Source organism: Triticum dicoccoides, chromosome 7A, assembly GCF_002162155.2.
Source record: "Triticum dicoccoides isolate Atlit2015 ecotype Zavitan chromosome 7A, WEW_v2.0, whole genome shotgun sequence".
Classification (NCBI taxonomy): Eukaryota; Viridiplantae; Streptophyta; class Magnoliopsida; order Poales; family Poaceae; genus Triticum; species Triticum dicoccoides.
In genome coordinates this window covers 290,850,513-290,859,245 of record NC_041392.1, presented here as the reverse complement: position 1 = coordinate 290,859,245, position 8,733 = coordinate 290,850,513, and positions in this window count along the sequence as shown.

Here is an 8,733-nt window from a genome sequence, read left to right as displayed (position 1 = left end):
TAGCAGGCTAATTCGCCATTAGCAGGCTAATTATCCGATTATTCATAACCCATTTATTAATCTAATTGACATTTCATATTAAGCACACAATATATTTCATTTTCATAATTGAAATACATCAGAGTACAACATCATATAGCTTCAGCACTCAGCTACCCCATTACACAACTACACCACGACCAAGTTTCACATGCAACATCTATAACCTTTCGAAATTAGCATCATAGACGGTACATAGGCAGATGTATCTCATCTGGAAAACTGCTGAAGCAGAAGGCGAATATTGAGCCTTCGTTGATGTTGAAGGTCTTTGTAACTTTAGGCCAGTGCCTGTGGATGATTGACCGTCCATCCTTCGTCCTCTTCAGGAACACTTCAATATTGAACCATGGGTGTTGTATGAATACCTTCCTCGCCTCCTGACCATACAGGTGGTTTGAGAGGTAATCATCAGTGAACTACTTTGGAAAGGCCTGAAAACAAGGATGTGCATAAATATCTTCTCTATATTGGAAATGGGGCAAAGGAATAAAAAAGGCAAGGTATAATAGTTAGTACCATCCTGTAGTGAACAGATGTCTTCTTCATTGTGCAGACAAAGATCTTGTTGTTGTTTGTCGCTAATTTCTTTATCCTGACAATCTTTATGAGTTTCTTGACTTGACTGATATTCATGGACAACTCATTTCCCCATATGCAAAAAGAGTCGAACATTGGGTCAAAACCTCTGACAGCAGGACCTACATGTGCAAGACCAAATTGTTAAAAACCTAAATAGTAGAATGGTTCCTGCAATTGCACAATAAATGTGCTATTAGACAACGGACCATGCATGTGCTAACCTCGATTGTAAACCTCAGTGCTTCCCATTGTTTCCCTGCAACATATATAAGGTAGTTAGTCATCAGGTTAAGTAAGGGTTCGCATGCTATCAGTAAAATATGTTGATGAAAAATAAGCACATTGCAGATTCATTAGATTAATTCAAGCCACACGGAAAACCCATTTATCCAAACCAAGCATGATTAAGAACTAGGAAATATAGCACTTGTATATGTTTCTCATGTATTAAGTGCAGCCAAATTCGATTTATTCCTCACATGCACAACAATACAAAATTCTACCCATGACAATTGGACATCACATTGCAGAATTGAACCAAGCAATTAACTAAACACTACAACAAATGAACCAACATTAACTGAGCACCACATTGCACAATATAACATACTCCTAATAGAAGATCAGACAGTTAACCAAACAGTTAACTATAGCCAATTGTACCAAACAGTTAACTGTGCTTGTCGTTAGGCGCCGCGGCGCACTCTGCTCGTGTCCGTCAGCGCGCTCGGCTTGTGGACAGCTTTTCCTTGCGTGTTCAACTGCTATATGCATATATATATATATATATATATATATATATATATATATATATATATATATATATATATATATATATATATATATATATATATATATATATGGTTGCTCCCCATTGAGGCGGCCGTAGAGCGCTCTGCTCGCGTCCCTCCGCGCGCACTCTGCCAGCAGTTGGGCGTGCACACGATCACGTCAGAGGCCCCATATGCATGCGGTTGTGCCACACGCGTTGCCACGCGATGCAGTTACGTGCGGCACAATGGAGTTACATGCTGCAAATTAGAACTACCATCGGGGCCTACGGATATTCCTGGCCGTCCGGCTTCCCCTTTAATTCCTACGGCCATTATAACCTTAGTCTCTTCAACCTTTCGATTGTGCCCCACAACACAACAAGCATACCCACGACGACACATAGAGAGGGGATGTCCAGCGGCGCTCCAATGGAGTTCGGCGAGCATAGAGTGGAGACCCACGCGAGGGAGACGGTTCTCTCGGTGGTGTACACCATCGACCCAGCCATGGTGGACGACTACATCAATAACGTTGAGCAGTTGCTTGCTGGAGACAAGTACAAGGTGGTCGGCATCAACCTCCAGTACACCGCCGGTCGTCCCGGCATAGATCAGAAGGTTGTCATCACCCAGTTGTGCGTGCGCCATCATGTCCTCATCTACCAGTACTGCATGGCCACAAAGCCTTGCGACCGTTTCAACAGGTTTGTCAACAGCACTGACTACAAGTTCGCCATGATGGAAACCACCAACGATGTAAAAGTGCTCAGAGTTACGGGCTTGGCCTGCAAGAACCTTGTCGAAATCCGTGACCACTATAGGGTCTGGGGCAGCACGAAGAAGGACTCCCTTGTCGAACTCGCCTCGGCCATCATCGACCCCTACTACGAAAAGATGAAGCAGGATGCCTGATATGTCTCCATCGTATATACTTTTCCAAACACTTTTGCCCTTGTTTTGGACTCTAACTTGCATGATTTGAATGGAACTAACCTGGACTGACGCCATTTTCAGCAGAATTACCATGGTGTTATTTATGTGCAGAAACAAACGTTCTCGGAATGACCTGAAACTTCACGGAGCAACTTTTTGGAAAATATAAAAAATACCTGCAAAATATGAAGGCCAGGGGGGCCACCACCTGTCCACGAGGGTGGGGGGCGCGCCTGCCCCCCTAGGGAGCGCCCCCTACCTCGTGGGCCCCATGGTGCCTCTTCGACTCCAACTCCAACTCTATATATTGTGTTTCGGGGTGAAAAAATCAGGGAGAAGAATTCATCGTGTTTTACGATACGGAGCCACCGCCAAGCCCTAAAACCTCTCGGGAGGGCTGATCTGGAGTCCGTTCGGGGCTCCGGAGAGGGGAATCCATCACCATCGTCATCATCAACCATCCTCCATCACCAATTTCATGATGCTCACCACCGTGTGTGAGTAATTCCATCATAGGCTTGCTGGACGGTGATGGCTTGGATGGGATCTATCATGTAATCGAGTTTGTTTTGTTAGGGTTTGATCCCTAGTATCCACTATGTTCTGAGATTGATGTTGCTATGACTTTGCTATGCTTAATGCTTGTCACTAGGGCCCGAGTGCCATGATTTCAGATCTGAACCTATTATGTTTTCATCAATATATGAGTGTCCTTGATCCTATCTTGCAAGTATATAGTCACCTATTATCCGTTATGATCCGTTAACCCCGAAGTGACAATAATCGGGATACTTACCAGTGATGACTGTAGTTTGAGGAGTTCATGTATTCACTATGTGTTAATGCTTTGTTCCGGTACTCTATTAAAAGGAGGCCTTAATATCCCTTAGTTTTCGTAAGGACCCCGCTGCCACGGGGGGGGTAGGACAACAGATGTCATGCAAGTTCTTATCCATAAGCACGTATGACTATGTTCGGAATACATGCCTACATTATATCAATGAACTGGAGCTAGTTCTGTGTCACTCTAGGTTATGACTGTTACATGATGAACCGCATCCGGCATAATTCTCCATCACCGATCCATTGCCTACGATCTTTCCATATATTGTTCTTCGCTTATTTAGTTTCCCGTTGCTATTGCTATCATCACTACAAAATACCAAAAACATTACTTCTACTACTGTTACCTTTTGTTACCATTACCATTACTATCATATTACTTTGCTACTAAATACTTTGCTGCAGATACTAAGTTTCTAGGTGTGGTTGAATTGACAACTTAGTTGCTAATACTTGAGAGTATTCTTTGGCTCCCCTTGTGTCGAATCAATAAATTTGGGTTGAATACTTTACCCTCGAAAACTGTTGCGATCCCCTGTACTTGTGGGTTATCAAGACTATTTTCTGGCGCCGTTGCTGGGGAGCATAGCTCTATTCTTTGAGTCACTTGGGATTTATATCTCCTTATCATTATGAAGAACTTGAAAGATCCAAGAACCAAGATTTATCCCTCAACTACGAGGGGAGGTAAGGAACTGCCATCTAGCTCTGCACTTGATTCACCTTCTGTTTTGAGTAAGCTTGCGACACCTAAAACTGCTTCTGCTATTCGTTCTGATATGTCGCGTGTTATTGATGATGCTTGAGGGAGTCCTGGATAAGGGGGTCTCCGGACAGCCAGACTATATCCTTTGGCCGGACTGTTGGACTATGAAGATACAAGATTGAAGACTTCGTCTCGTGTCCGGATGGGACTCTACTTAGCGTGGAAGGCAAGCTAGGCAATACGGATATGTGTATCTCCTCCTTTGTAACTGACCTTGTGTAACCCTAGCCCCCTCCGGTGTCTATATAAACTGGAGGGTTTTAGTCCGTAGGACAACATACAATCATACCATAGGCTAGCTTCTAGGGTTTAGCCTCTCCGATCTCGTGGTAGACCAACTCTTGTAATACTCATATCATCAAGAATAAATCAAGCAGGACGTAGGGTTTTACCTCCATCAAGAGGGCCCGAACCTGGGTAAAACATCATGTCCCCTGCCTCCTGTTACAATCCGCCTTAGACGCACAGTTCGGGACCCCCTACCCGAGATCCGCCGGTTTTGACACCGACATTGGTGCTTTCATTGAGAGTTCCTCTATGTCATCGCCGTTAGGCTTGATGGCTCCTACGATCATCGATAGCGATGCAGCCCTGGGTGAGACTTTTCTCCCCAGACAGATCTTTGCGTTCGGTGGCTTCGCACTGCGGGCCAACTCGCTTGGCCGTCTGGAGCAGATCGAAAGTTACGCCGCTGGCCACCATGTCAGGTTTGGAAGCTTAAACTACACGGCTGATATCCGCGGAGACTTGATCTTCGACGGATTCGAGCCCCTGCCTTGTGCGCCGCGCGGTCACGATGAGTACGATTTAGCTCTACCATCGGACAATGTTTGAGAAATCGCACCAGCAGCCGCTCCGAGCCTCAATTCGAAGCCAGTCGCGCCATCCGTGGACGGGTGGATAGACCCCGCCATGAAGGCCATATCCTCTGCGGCGATCGAGTCGAATATCGACCTTACCCTTCACGAGAGCCATGTTGCCAAACTGCCGGATCCTTCTCCGGCCACGGACTCCGAACCGCCTGCGCCCGTTCCTATCGAATCCGATTGGGCGCCGATCATGGAGTTTACCTTCGCGGATATTTTTCAGCACTCGCCCTTCGGCGCCGATCATTAAGGTCTCTCTCCTTGTCAGGAGGATCCTCACCGAACTATGTCCGGCAGGATTGGGATGCGGATGACGAAGAAATTCGCCACCCACCCACCACCCACTTAGTAGCCACTGTCGATGACTTAACCGACATGCTCGACTTCGACTCCGAAGACATCAACGGTATGGACGACGATGCGGTAGGCGAAGAGGAACCACTGCCCACAGGGCACTGGACGCCCACTTCATCACATGACGTATACATGGTGGACACACCCAAAGAAAATAACGACGAGGAATGGAAGGATGCAGCGAAGGGTGGTTCCCTCGAGCAGCAGTCAAAGTGGTGGCGTAAACGCTGCTCCAAATCCTGCCTCGGCAGAAATAACGATCACATAGACCCAGCGTTAGAACAGGGTGAACAATTGCCCGACCACGGCAACACGGAAAATCAAGCCGAACAACCCAACCCCGTCGAAGATAACAGTCCGGACGACATCACACCGGACAGGCGCCAGGAGCAACATAATGCCCACCAAAGGCTTGTTGCCACGGCGAGGAGTCTGAAAAAATAGAAGCAAAGGCTCAAGGTTGCACAAGACACACTCAAAATCAAATGGAGTGAAGTACTCAACACTGCAGCAAAATACGGCAGTAATCGCCACACCAAGAGCTATCCGAAGCGAAAGTTGCTACCTGAATTTGATGAGGAGGCCTTAGATCCTCCACAATTAAAAAATAAAACGGCCATCCGGTCGGATAGACGACCTCATAGCCAACATAAAGCGGCAATCGACGCCGCACATAAACCAGTACGCGATCCGCGTAAGGGCTCGCATCAAAAGGATGGCGCAACCAGATCCATCTATGGACCACGCAGCCACGCTCCAACATACAATGCAACACAACAAACATTCGAACACCACGGTACACCCAAATACAGGGGTGCCGCACACCCTCTATGTTTCACCGACGAGGTGCTAGATCATGAATTTCCAGAGGGATTCAAACCTGTTAACATAGAGGCGTACGACGGAACAACAGACCTTGGGGTCTGGATTGAGGATTACATCCTCCATATCCATATGGCTCGAGGAGATGATCTCCATGCCATCAAGTACTTACCCCTCAATCTCAAAGGGCCAGCTCGGCACTGGCTTAAAAGCCTCCCCGAAAACTCCATCGGAAGCTGGGAAGAGCTCGAAAATTTTCAAGGGACATATATCCGACCACCAGATGCAGACGATTTAAGTCATATAACTCAACAGCCTGGTGAGTCAGCCCAAAAACTTTGGAACAGGTTCCTCACTAAAAAGAACCAAATAGTCGACTGTCCAGACGCTGAAGCCTTAGCAGCTTTTAAGCAAAGCGTCCGAGACGAATGGCTTGCCAGACACCTCGGTCAAGATAAGCCGAGAACAATGGCAGCATTGACAAGCCTCATGACCCGTTTTTGCGCAGGCGAGGACAGCTGGTTAGCCAGATGCAGCACCAGCGACCCAAGTACATCCGAAGTCAGGGATGGAAACGGGAAATCACGATGCAGCAAAAATAAGTGCTGGAATAAGGAAGACAGCCCGAAGAGCACGGCGGTAAACGCCAGATTTAGAAGCTCTCGGCCAGGCCAGCAGAAGCCGCCCTCCAAAGGCAACAGAGACGAACTATCCAGCCTAAACAAAATTCTGGATCAAATATGTCAGATCCATAGCACCCCTGGTAAACCTGCAAATCATACCGATAGAGAATGTTGGGTCTTCAAATAGTCCGGCAAGCTCAACGCCGAACACAAGGGGCAGGATACACCAAGTGAAGACGAGGACGAACCTCGCAAGCAAAGCACAGGGAGCAGAAGAAATTCCCACCAGAAGTCAAAACAGTCAACATGTTATACGTGATAAAAGGGAGAGACAAAGCGGCACCTTTAGAGGAACATGCCCCAGGGCCTATCACCGCAGAGCTCCGCCACTGGTCATCTCAACCGATCACCTTCGACCATCGGGATTACTCAGCAAGTATCCGGCGTGTAGGATGGACTGCCTTGGTATTAGATCCAATAATTGATGGATACCACTTCACCCGAGTCCTGATGGACGGCGGCAGCAGTTTGAATCTGATATATCAAGACACAGTCCGCAAAATGGGGATAGACCCAACAAAAATTTGATGCAGCAATGCTACCTTTAAAGGAGTAACACTAGGCCCGGAGGCACACTGCAGGGGCTCCCTGCTACTATAGGTTATATTCGGCTTCCCCGATAACTTCCGCCATGAAAATTTAACTTTCCACGTCGCTCCGTTCCAAAGTGGCTAGCAAGCACTACTCGGACGCGAAGCTTTCGCTCGCTTTAATGCAATGCCGCATTATGCTTCCCTCAAGCTCAAGATGCCCGGTCCACGCGGCATCATTACAGTAAATGGAAATATTGAGCGCTCCTTGCGCGCCCAAGACGGTGCGGCCGCCTTGGCCGCCGCACACTAAACGGCCTCGCCAACTCAAGCATTTGACAGGTCGTTAAGACCACGGACACGGCTAGACGAGTCCGGCTCAGCTATATGTAATTAATACAGGTTTGATGGCTATACCCCTATTACAATACAAGGGGCTCAATGCGCGTGCAAAAGTGGCAATAAGGCTCACCTTTACTCATTTTCAACTATATATTGTTTATTTAGTATAACTTAACTTTTGCACGGCAACTTTTCAATTAAGTTCCTCTCTTTTTCAGATGACCATCGTGCTACACCCGTCCAGGATACGGCACAATGGAGACATAGGCGGAGACGTGCAGCAGGGACCCGTTCTAAGGATTCTTTGTAGATTAATACCCTACGTAAACCTTTTTACTGTCTCTTGTTGATTTACATCCCTCGGATTCTCAGTACAACCGAGAAGGATGCTGACGTCTTGGCATGTGGCCACGCTAGAATAATGCATGTACCTAGACACCAGGGGCTTCTTACAAAGGGTACTGTTTATACCCGGTTTACACCATAAAGACCGAATACCTTAGGAAGTGTTCGGCGTCGCGAGTTTGGCCTTATATGAATCAGCTCCAAATCATGTCCTTGGTCAAATGTTGGGTTTGCCCGGCTCCTGTGTTTTGCTGCCTTACGTTCCACTCTATCGGCTAAGGCGGCACTAGGAGAACTACTGCGATTGTGCCCTGGTTCATCCGGACGAGCACCTCAGTAGAGAAAGCCGAAAACTGACTGTCATGATATAGCGTGAGACTGGTCAACCACTCGATGACCTATTGGAATCTTCAGGATTCCTCCGCATTAACGAAGGGCCGTTTCCCGGCCAGGCATGTACGCACCCCGAATCCGGACGAGTGCGGAGCCACCAGGGGCTATATAGTAGCCCCACTGTCAAACTCCTATGGCTAAGTGAAAGTGTTAAAGCATTATAGTCCGGTTGCCTAGTTCGCTGCGCTATCACCTCCTTATTAGGACCAAGACGTTGGATTAAGTGTGAATACACGTCTTCTGTGAACACCCCCGCATTATATGTGTGGGGGCTGAAGCTGACGACTGCAATCTTTCAGGTTATATACATGTATACATAAACGGCCGCACAGGAGGCATCACAATACTTTCGGGCAAAAGTATAAATACAGCCTTGATAAATTCAATAAAACATTGTTTTTACAATGGGAATACATGTCACTCAAACATAACATTCTTCGAGCACTGGACCTCTATCGTACG